This window comes from Pseudophryne corroboree, chromosome 1, assembly GCF_028390025.1.
Source record: "Pseudophryne corroboree isolate aPseCor3 chromosome 1, aPseCor3.hap2, whole genome shotgun sequence".
Taxonomy (NCBI): Eukaryota; Metazoa; Chordata; class Amphibia; order Anura; family Myobatrachidae; genus Pseudophryne; species Pseudophryne corroboree.
Genome location: NC_086444.1, coordinates 1,134,218,272 through 1,134,230,504, shown reverse-complemented (window position 1 = coordinate 1,134,230,504; position 12,233 = coordinate 1,134,218,272). Strand labels below are relative to the sequence as shown.

At 40.4% G+C, this 12,233-nt stretch overlaps 1 protein-coding gene across 3 annotated transcripts in view; it reads left to right on the top strand.

The window, feature by feature from the left end:
• The window catches only part of LOC134999373 (protein S100-A10-like), a 177,873-nt gene that overhangs the window by 47,722 nt on the left and 117,918 nt on the right, over positions 1 to 12,233 (top strand). The window contains exon 3 of one of the 3 annotated variants that reach the window (XR_010201709.1): positions 4,114 to 4,201. The exons of the other annotated variants lie outside the window; for them this stretch is intronic. The gene's annotated coding sequence lies outside the window, so the exon portion shown is untranslated. Of the gene's footprint in view, positions 1 to 4,113; positions 4,202 to 12,233 lie in introns of those variants that run through there. 3 annotated transcript variants of the gene reach the window in all.

Here is a 12,233-nt window from a genome sequence, read left to right as displayed (position 1 = left end):
CCTGCTTTACCTATCACCGCTACCTATATATATATATATATATATATATATATATACTAATTTTCAGATCCCCAAGCGATGGTGGAAATTTCTTGAGTATTTATTGTCGGCTCCTGAGACAACTAAAACAGTGACAGATGTCCTCAACACTTAGAAAGCCACTAATTCCCCTGATGATACTTCCCTATCTACATATTGGTGTACACTTAAAGCAATGATGTATGGAGTGGCTATTGCATAGTCAATATTTAAAGAAACAATCTGACTTAGAGCAGCATCTTGCACAGGTAGAATCATTGTATTGTGCTAACCCTTCTTTATTGCTTAGAATAGAACTAGTGCAGTAGTTCCCAAACTTTTTTTTATCATGGCGCCCTAGAGTATCAGGTTTTTTTCATGGCATCCCTTGGCCAAAAGTTTATTTGAGAATTTTAGAAAACCATAAGTAAATTATGGTTACGTGTCATCCTTATTTTCTTTAGTGTGTTGCAGGACAATATTTGCTTCTGTTTATCTTCATATTTTATAATTGGCAGCCACAAGCACTGGTTTTGTCTATTACTTTGACAAAAAATAGTTTGAATTGGTCCTGGACCACCAAACCAAGGCACCCCTGCCAGTGTCCTGGGGCCTCCCAGGGTGCCTAGGTGCACAGTTTGGAAACCACTGAACTAGTGTCTATTTGGAATCAGTTTCCAAAAAGTATTTGTGGGTCGCATGTGTAGCACCCTGTTAAACCTCCAACAGAAGTTTTATATTTTAGGGGATAAATCTTGTAAACCTTTGGCTCGTAAACTGTGCATGCACCAGATGAGAAATAGGACTAAATATATCCATTCTCCAGAAATCCAGATTATACTTACTGTAATCCTTCAGATAAAGCTAATGCGTTTGCTTGGTATTATGAGAAACTATACAATCTGAGTATAGATAGCAATACCCTACAGCCTACAGACATTTCAATTTCCTAATTTTCAGAGAATTTGCAGCTTCCAAAATTGACAACTAATGACATAGATATACTTAATGCCCCATGGTCCAAAAATGAGATCTCAGATATTATTTGGTCATTTCTTATATGGAAGGCACCTGGCCTGGATGGATTTACTAATTCGTTTTACAAAAATGTTGCCTCAGATATTGTTCCCACCCTCACTAGTCTCTTCAATTCTGTCACTGAACATACTGTAGCTCTTTACCTTCTGAAATACTGGATGCTCAGATTATTACTACTGTATACTCAAACCAAGGAAAGACACTTCACTATGGCAAAATTACAGATCTGCAGACGATGAATAACAATGTTAAAAATATATCCATGGAAATGGTTGGGGTATTCAGCGCTTCAATGTAGGGAGGTGCCTGGGGGCTAGGGGGCTGCGAGACCCTGTCAGGGGTGCCAAAATCCCCTGTAAGTAATAGAGAATAAACTGAAGAAGAGGGGTCTGCGCTCTTCAATAATGTGTGCATAGAAAATACCAGAACTAGTGTCAGTAAAACTGATTTTTTATTGTAAGAGTCACAGGGCTCAACATATAATATTAACACTGTAAACAATGTGTTTGCATAACGTCATCACTAATTTTAACAAACACATGCAAGAAGAAATCACGTGGAGAAAACAAGTTATCAATGGAAGGGTTCATAAAATTCATGCAGTATAAGTAACATCTGGTAAAAAGTTCCAATGCTCCCGCTCTGCTATCTTTGGTTTGTGAGTTGTGTCCTAACAAGGTCACAAATGCCAAGCTGGCTCATTGGTGGAGAATGAATACAGTCTGCAGGGGGCTCTCTTCTGGGAGGCTGGCATCTTGTACCAGGTGGACAAACTTTCTCTTCTGATGTTTCTATGTTCACCAATTGGTGGTTGCATCCATTTGATCCCTGGTGTTGCACTCACAGTGTTTTTCCACTGTCCCGGCAGGTGCCTATGTCAACCAGTGTGTTTGTTTAGCACACACCCGTCTAATTGCCGCAACATAAGATAAAGGTTCAGAGACCCATAATCTCTCTTATTACTACAAAATACACCACAACCAGAATCCCAAAGGGATACAGTTCATAATCATAAAACAACTCAAAGCAAATTGGAGGAGATGAGAATTTGAGAAAGCTATAAATAGAGAACAATTTAAATAGATTTTTTCACTTAAAACAGGAGGTGAGCTGGTCTGGTTCTCGGATATCCGGACCCACCTGAGCATTGCTATTCAAGTACGGCTCAGGTTTTCCCACCTGATTCAGATCCCAAAACGAGGCAAAACATCATCATCCTGCTCTTGGATTCCCTCAGGTTTTGAATTCTATATAAGGCCATCGGTTATTATGTCATTTTACTCCAGCTGTGGAGGTTGTATTGAACAGACATGTCCATGTGGTGTCTATCCAGGGGTACTCCAGGAGTACTCTGTTGTCCAGTTTTATCTCTCAAGGGGCTGATAAAGGGGTAACTGTGTTCAGGGGCGTAGCGAGGGTGGAACAAGTGGAGCTTGAGCTCCAGGCGCCACTGGGGACAGAAGGCGTCGGCTCTCTGTAACAGAGCTGAGAGCCGAGATCTCGGGGTAGGAGAAGATGACTGTGCAGTGCAGTGTGTTGTTAAGGAAGAGGGGAGGTTTGGAGACTTGTTAGAAGAACCTTCCTGGCTGTCAGGTATCTGCATTGAGTGATATGAAACATGCAGGCAGTGTGGTTGCCACTGTCAAAGTCGAAAATATTATTGTCACACGCACCAAGTACAAACACCACACAGATGGCCTCCGTGCGCATATTTGTTCTGACGTGCGTGCGCATATTCGCAAGTTGCGAAAGACCGCTCACACGGTCTAGCGCATTAGCACGTGGTATGAGTAATTACGGTAGCTTTTGTATTCGCACGGAAAAGCAACAAAGACATATCTCATATTTAATCCACATATTGCAAAATGTACACATAGCCCACATGCACCACACCAGCAAGTTTTACTTGTTTAAAATGTACAATAACAAAGGGATTCACCTTTACAGGATATGAGGGGACAGCATTAGGTTAGGAGGTGGTGTTTGGTATCTAGCTGTAGGGTATTTTAAGGGCAACATTCCGGTAGCAGTTTTCAGAAGATATACAAAGAAAAATGGAAAGTGGTGGGCGCAACACCATATAATCTTACATATAAGAAAACGATGGACTGAAGGATTCTCTCTTAGTCCGACAGCAAGGGCTTAGTGGGTCTGAAGTGAATTCTCTCTGTATGTCTTCTCAAGGTATGGTTTTTATCTCGGTATGAAGAGACAAATCATAGAACAGACCAGGTTGACAAAAGACAACAGATTTAATCACACTAAGCACTCACAATTTGACAGTTAAAACGAGCATGTAACCACATGTGAAGTGGATGGGGCTAGCTGGCATCTGGTACTCAAATTACCCTCCCAAAAGGTACTGGAAACTCCGGAATCCACAGCACATCAGGAGAAAATGAAAGTCCAGGTCAAACAGCTAGAGCCCTTCACAATCGAACGCCACCAGCTTAACGCGTTTCGGACTATACAAGTCCTTCCTCAGAAGCATAATGGCAGACTCTAAGTTGGAGATATTTATACCCACACTAAACATCCTTAATTGGCTTGAAAAATGGCTCCTTTCCAGCCAAAATCGCAGCCGTCGCCCGCGACCGTAAGTCCGTCGCCGGAACCGGAAGTAATGCGTTCCACCGGTAAAACACCGGTAAAACAGGAAGTAGTTTATGCGTTCCACCATCGTAAATACAGCAGAAATCAGTGTAACACATCAGGAAGTTGATTTTCGTCATTCCAAACAAATGTTGAGAGTTCATAATTCATTAAAGTCCCGTATATATAAATGTATATATATGTTCTGTACCTCTTTTTCTCTATGTCCCCCTTTTTTGCTGCTATATTAATTGTATTTTTGTATATATTTATTCATATATTTATATACACTTTTTTAATGAAACTTTTTTAATGTAACTTTTTTATTGTAATTTGTTGTCTCTTATGTCTCTGCTTTTTTTTATATATACGGGACTTTAATGAATTTACCGGTGGAACGTATCACTTCCGGTTCCGTCGACGGACTTCCGGTCGCGGGCGACGGCCGCGATTTTGGCGGGAAAGGAGCCATTTTTCAAGCCAATTAAGGATGTTTAGTGTGGGCATAAATATCTCCAACTTAGAGACTGCCATTATGCTTCTGAGGAAGGACTTGTATAGTCCGAAACGCGTTAAGCTGGTGGTGTTTGATTGTGAAGGGCTCTAGCTGTTTGACTTGGACTGTCGTTTTCTCCGGAGTTTCCAGTACCTTTTGGGAGGGTAATTTGAGTACCAGATGCCAGCTAGCCCCATCCACTTCACATGTGGTTACATGCTCGTTTTAACTGTCAAATTGTGAGTGCTTAGTGTGATTAAATCTGTTGTCTTTTGTCAAACTGGTCTGTTCTATGATTTGTCTCTTCATACCGAGATAAAAACCATACCTTGAGAAGACATACAGAGAGAATTCACTTCAGACCCACTAAGCCCTTGCTGTCGGACTAAGAGAGAATCCTTCAGTCCATCGTTTTCTTATATGTAAGATTATATGGTGTTGCGCCCACCACTTTCCATTTTTCTTTGTATATGTATATCTTGGAATTTTGGTGAAGGTTCCTGTGTCAGTGGTAGGCTGCTCCTACACCATTGGTAGCGCATTGTGATTGTTTTTTCCATTTTTACTGTAATCCTTTTCACCATAATCCAATCTACTACTGCAACCATGTTCTCTTTTAGAGAAAATAGGAGAGAGCTCCTAGTGAACATTTTTGATGATGAAAATACTACTACTTGTGATGAAGATTTATCTTCCATCTTGTCTAAATTAGAAACTATTGTCTTAAAGGAGAATCGCTTGTTCTGGGAAATCCTGACATTAGAAAGATATCAGGCTGACCAGATAGTCCCAAAAGGGCTAAAAATCAACAAGCCATCATCTTTTACTAGTACTAATGAGAATTTGTGTACTGAATGGAATAAGATTTTAGAACAATGTTCTTTTAGGTTAATGGATCTCATTATTAAGGAACGTAGATCAAGTATGGAAGTCCTGAATAAAGAGATCTCAAAAATGCAACTTTTGGTTACTCCCTGTAGAGAACTAGAGGATTTTAAAGAGGCTGAAACCGAGATTTTAAGGAAATTAAATAAAGAGACAAGAGACTTGAGAGAAAAGAAAGTAAAGAAATTTAGGAGGGATAGGGAGGATGTGAAAAATAGTACAATTACAGATAAGAATAACATAGAATCAGGTGGGATTATTGAAGATAAAAAGAATACCCCTCTCCCGCGAAGGAGAAAAATTGAGAGAAAAAGAAAACCTTTTAGAAGGGATAATTGGAGACCAAATAGGAGGGATGAAGGGAGATCAGAACAACCATTAAGTAGGAGGTGGAGAGAAGGTGAAAGAAATGTTAGGGATAGATGGGGGAAGGAAGATTTCCCTCTGAATAGAAATAGATATCAACCCCTTGTCAGAGATGATGAGGAAGTACATACCCCTTTTTTAGATTGGGGACCAAGGGGTGACAGAAGGAGGTTTTGAAGAAAAAGAGATCTAAAAGAGGGAAAAGGACTGGGATTAAAAAGAGAACTAAGAATATCCCCACAACCCCTACTGTAAAAAACCAGGAAGAGCTCACTATGAAAATTTTCAATTTAAGTAAAAGGGAACTTACGAAGGACGAAACTAGTGTTTTTAAAAAGGGCCTTAAATATGCCCCCTCCAGCAAAAGTGATCCCTTTCAGTTCTATATTGACCTTGAGAAATTCACTCGCAAATTAACAGTGAAAAAATTCTTTGTTGGGAGGGAAGGTAATAAGATTACAGATGCCGAAAATGGAGATTTCTCCCACTCAGCCTTTAAGCCCAAGTCCACTTTTTACCCAACACTCTGCAAAGGCAGTTTTATAGACTGCTTTGGAAAAATTGTCAATGAGGAGGTGGAAAATGTGTTACAGAAAAAAATAAAAAGATGCAATCTTACCCATAAAGAGCGTCTAGCTTTGAAGTCTTTAAGGGACGACAAAGACCTCATTATAAAACCGGCAGATAAGGGTGGAGCGGTGGTCCTTATGGATAAATGTACTTGCATGGTAGAGATAGAGAGGCAACTATCGAGTGGTAATACTTACAAAAAATTAAGGAATGACCCCACAACTAGAATAAAGAAAGATCTGGCGGACCTTACTAAGGAAGCTGTAGAAAGTGGGGCTTTAAAGCAATCAGAATCAGATTTAATTAACATTGCATATCCGTCAGTGCCAACGATCTATGTCTTGCCAAAAATCCATAAGGACTGCCTCCACCCCCCAGGTAGACCAATTGTGTCTGGGGTAAACAGCATTACTTCAAACCTATCTGCAGTAGTGGACTCATATCTCCAACCTCTAGTGAAAAAGACGAAAGCCTTTCTAAAGGATACCGGAGATGTCCTACGAATGTTAGGTAATCTAGAGTGAAAGATAATTTTGTAATGGCTAGTGGAGATGTTTCCACTCTCTACACCATAATTGATACAAATCAGGGTTTGGAGGCTGTATCCTATTTTTTAGACAGATTAGAATTATCATTGGAAATTAGAACATTTTTACTGAAAAGTATCCTGTTTATCCTAACCAACAATTATTTTTATTATGATGGTACCTACTATTTACAAATGGTGGGTACAGCTATGGGCACCAGATTCACGCCCAGCTATGCCAACCTGTTCATGGCATTTTGGGAGGAGTGTGCCGTATGGCGGGGCGGCGAGCTGGGTGCGGGTCTGGTATCCTGGAATCGTTATATCGACAATGTATTTTTGGTTTGGAGCGGAACAGAGAGTGATCTATCCATTTTTTGTGACACATTAAATACTAATACTTTCAACATCAACATTTCATTTAACATCAGTAAGTCCGAACTTTCTTTTCTAGATTTATTGATATATGTTAAGGAAGGTGTTCTACAAACCAAAATGTTTAGAAAGGACACCGACTCCAATAGTTATATAGACAGACAGAGTCTCCACCACAAAAACTGGCTTGACGGGATTCCGTACGGCCAGTTTTTGAGGATTAAACGTAACTGCACGGAAGAAGTTATCTGTAAGGAACAAATGGGAGACATGGGCAAAAAGATTTTTAGCAAGGGGTTATAATAATGAACATATAGAGATAGCTAAGGAAAAAGCCCTTAATAGAGAAAGAGAGAGTCTATTATTGAATAACATGAAGGACAAGAAAAATGATAATATTAACTTTGCATTTATTACTAATTTTAATGCTCAGCATAGAGAGATAGAAACCGTTTTTAAGAAAAACTGGAAGATCTTACAACAAGATCCAGTTATAGGTGAGATGCTCCCAAAAATGCCAGTATTTATATATAGACGCGCTTCTTGTCTTAAGGATAAACTTGTAAGAAGTGCCTTAGACGATGTAAAAAGATCTAGTATTAGAACCATTGGTTTCCACAGATGTGGTTTATGCACAATGTGCAAAACCGTTAAGGGCCCTACTAAAATTAAAGATTTCTGTGTTAAAAATAAGACCTACCCTATAAATGAGTTCATTACTTGCAACACAAAAAACGTCATATATGCAATAGAGTGCAAATGCGGTTTGGTCTACATTGGCAAAACCAGCAGGAACCTGAAGGTTCGTTTAGCAGAGCATACCTATAATATAAGGAAAGCATTAGAAACCCATACATTATCAGCTCACTTTAAAAAGGTACATAATTCCAGTCAAGGAGCTATTAAATCCTTCTGGGGTATTCAAGCTATTCTCCCATCTTGGAGAAATAGGGATGATGACATTAAATTAGCTAAGGCTGAAATTAAATGGATCCATACATTTAAAACCTTAACCCCCGAAGGACTTAATGAGGAATTTGAATTAAAATGGTTCCTGTGAAGTTCTGTGCTGCTATGTTCTGTACCTCTTTTTCTCTATGTCCCCCTTTTTTGCTGCTATATTAATTGTATTTTTGTATATATTTATTCATATATTTATATATACCTTTTTGGTGAAACTTTTTTAATGTAACTTTTTTATTGTAATTTGTTGTCTCTTATGTCTCTGCTTTTTTATATATATACGGGACTTTAATGAATTATGAACTCTCAACATTTGTTTGGAATGACGAAAATCAACTTCCTGATGTGTTACACTGATTTCTGCTGTATTTACGATGGTGGAACGCATAAACTACTTCCTGTTTTACCGGTGGAACGCATCACTTCCGGTTCCGGCGACGGACTTCCGGCCGCGGGCGACGGCCGCAATTTTGGTGGGAAAGGAGCCATTTTTCAAGCCAATTAAGGATGTTTAGTGTGGGTATAAATATCTCCAACTTAGAGACTGCCATTATGCTTCTGAGAAAGGACTTGTATAGTCCGAAATGCGTTAAGCTGGTGGCGTTCGATTGTAAAGGGCTCTAGCTGTTTGACCTGGACTGTCGTTTTCTCCTGATGTGCTGTGGATTCCGGAGTTTCCAGTACCTTTTGGGAGGGTAATTTGAGTACCAGATGCCAGCTAGCCCCATCCACTTCACATGTGGTTACATGCTCGTTTTAACTGTCAAATTGTGAGTGCTTAGTGTGATTAAATCTGTTGTCTTTTGTCAAACTGGTCTGTTCTATGATTTGTCTCTTCATACCGAGATAAAAACCATACCTTGAGAAGACATACAGAGAGAATTCACTTCAGACCCACTAAGCCCTTGCTGTCGGACTAAGAGAGAATCCTTCAGTTCATCGTTTTCTTATATGTAAGATTATATGGTGTTGCGCCCACCACTTTCCATTTTTCTTTGTATATGTATATCTTGGAATTTTGGTGAAGGTTCCTGTGTCAGTGGTAGGCTGCTCCTACACCATTGGTAGCGCATTGTGATTGTTTTTTCCATTTTTACAGTTTGCAGAAGATTGCACGCTCCTGCACATAGATATGCGCAGGAACAGAATATTACTATTATACTGTATTTACTGTACTCTGATATTCGGAGGGAACTCAGTGGAGACCAACTGCAAGTGCACCTGGACCAGGCATCGCCCACCTATTCAAACCAACCTATGACCCCTCCTGTACTGTAAATGACCAGCCCTTTGACCTATAGGTGAAGAGATTGGTTTCTATTGTATTATGTTTTAGCCAAATGTATAAAAAGCCAAGCTGCCTGGCCAGTCTCTCTCTCTCTCTGAAGGTCATCTTGCTTGATTGACTGAGCACCGGGTCCGTGTGGCGCTGGCGAACCAAACGTATGTACCATTGATTGTAGCCTCTTTTCTCTTATTGTGATTGTATTGTTATTGTAACCCTCTTTTTGCAATTATATGTTGGTGGGTCGGATCCCAGCATTTTAAATACAATTGGTGTCGTGTCTCTTTCCTGCTAAGGTTTAAAGTGTATTTCAGCCACACGTGTAGCTGCATTGTGCTTACAGCATGTCAGTGTGTGTGTACGCTAAGTGAGTAAAAAGTACGTAGGTTAAAGATTACATCCAGCAGCCACAGCTGCTCAAATTTCAGTGTAAAAGGTATTGCTTTTTCTGTCCTGTATGTTAATCAGCTTTAACACCACCCCTTCCTTTTCCTCATTCCTTTCCTTCTACCCACGGAGGTCTATCACATAGAAGCTCCGCCCCTCCAGGCTAGAAAGAGGATCTGTTCTGCTGGCGCCCTCTTGCTGAGAGTTAATGTGTGTATACTGTGTGTATATGTGTGTGTATGTGTTTATGTCAGTATATACTGTGTGAATGTGTATACATATGTATGTGTGTGTGTGTAAATGTGAGTGTTTGTGTGTAAATGCATGTATATATCTGTGTGCATATGTGTGTTTATGTGTATACATGTATATATCTGTGTATATATGAGTGTATATGTGTGTGCTTATGTATGTCTGTGTGTATATATCTTTGTATACAGTATGTGTGAGTATATGTGTGTGTTTATGTATGTCTGTGTGTATATGTTGGGGTATGTGTGTGTGTTTATGTATGTCTGTGTGTGTATATGTGTATGTCTGTGTATATTTGTGTTTTTATGTGTGTATGTACAGTATATGTGCATATATCTATGTATATGTTTGTGTTTATGTATAACTGTGTGTATATGTCTGTGTATATGTGTGTTTTTATGTATGTCTGTGTATATTTGTGTGTTTATGTATATGTGTATATATGTGTGTATATGTGCGTGTTTATGTATGTACAGTATGTGCCTAAATGTGTGAGAATCTATATATACATGTATGCATGTATATATGTATGTATGTATGTATGTATGTATGTGTGGTGGTGGTGGTGGTGGTGGTGGGTGGGGTTGCCGTGACATGATCTTGCTCCGGGTGTCCTGTCTACACGCTACACCTCTACCTGTGTTCTCCAGGGGTGCTGTATTCCATCAAGGAGCTGCCCATCAGGGGTACTCTCTCCATCCATAAAAGGGCTGCTGTATAATCGTACAGTGTACTGTAATCAGAAACATATTGTGAGTGACACTGTAGGTGGTCCGTGCCTTGTTGTATATAAAGGGGTACTCTGCCAATCCAGGGGTGCAGTTATAGCTAAATATATCATAAAAAATAATATATATATATATATATATATAAAATATATATATATATTATACACATTGCCCAAGAGCCCGAGGAGTATAAGGGCCCTAGGCTGATAGCTGAAGGGGCCCCTCTTTCCAGGGGTACCAGATTTTTGAAAATCGGCCCTTGGGAGCCGGAGATATCTGACTTGAAAGCAGTGGTCCCCATCAACGCCTGTTGATTGCTCTTCCCAGCTTTGGCTCCTGAGCTCTGATTCCTAAGTACCCAGTACCTCCTGAAAGTTGGAACTCTCTAGTTTTTTATCCCATTCAAAGCTAAGAAATCTATTTTCAGTAACTGGAGATATCTGCAGTCAAGCAATCTGCCCTCCCATCGGAAAATGATGAATATTAAGCCCACTCCACTATACACCCTCCCCTTCCTATAAAACACCCCCTACCACCCTTTAAGTTATGTACCAGGGCTTCTTCATTCAGCCCAATGCCCCCTTCTATGGTTTAGCCCCATCTGTGCAGTAAAGGAGTAATTCGCATAAATTACTGCTCCAGGTTCTACATGCTGAGCGGAAGATAGAACACCCCTAACCGCCCATGGGACATCAAAGCTGCCACTGAGAGCACCTCCCACCAATACCGCTGGAAGATAGGTAGGGGGCCTAGTGCATTGCTGTGCCCAGGGGCCTACACTGCTGTTAAGATGGCCCTGGCTGGTGCCTCTGTCCACCGATGTGTGTATGTGTTTTGCACACACCCATCTGGTTACCATGGGCACTGACGGGTTCCGTCTGACTTCCCAGGGCCCCACACTTGGCAGTCAGTGGTGATTCCTAGCCACTCTACTCTGCCAGCTGGTGAGGAGACTAGGGGAGTATGGTGGATAGAATGGGTGTGATACAGAAGATAGACATTAAAAAGCTAGACAGTCATTAGGGCGACAGTAAAAGGTCGACAGTCAAAAGGTCAAAAGGTCAACAGGGTCAAAAGGTCCACAGTCAAAAGGGTGGCAGGGTCAAAAGGTCAACACACAATTTTTTTGGGGGTGTTTTATTGTGTTTTTAAAAAATTTTTTACCCCAATTTAATGAAATGCGTCCCCTCACTTCGGGTGCGGTGGCTCGCTTCCACAAGGTTACTAAAGGTAATAGTTTGTGACATACGTAGTAACTGCAGCAAAAGTTGTATAAATGTAAAAAACATGCGTCGACCATACGTCGACCTTTTGACCCTGTCGACCTTTTGACTGTCAACTTTTTGACCCTGTCGACATTTTGGATATTGACCCTTTGACCCCGTTGACCTTGTCGACCTTATGCATGTCGACCATTAGTGCCGACCTATTGACTATAGACCTTTTTAGTGTAGATCTATAGACTGGGTACCAGGTAGAATGGGGGTGCAGTCCAATGATGGGATGCATAGCGGTGATTGATGGTAGATTAAATGTGGATGAAATGAGCTCCAATGTGTATCGGCCCCCTGGCTGTCTTCGGGGAGATTTGTATATGGCCGTCTTGGTTCAGGGTACTCTTATAAAGGCAGTTCTGTGATGTCACAGAATTGGGTGGTGTAGATATCATGCCTGCGTGAGGCTGTATCTCTTAAGGTCACAGTACATATTTTAAAAGGTGTAGAACAGTAATATCTGCATGTAAATGATTAT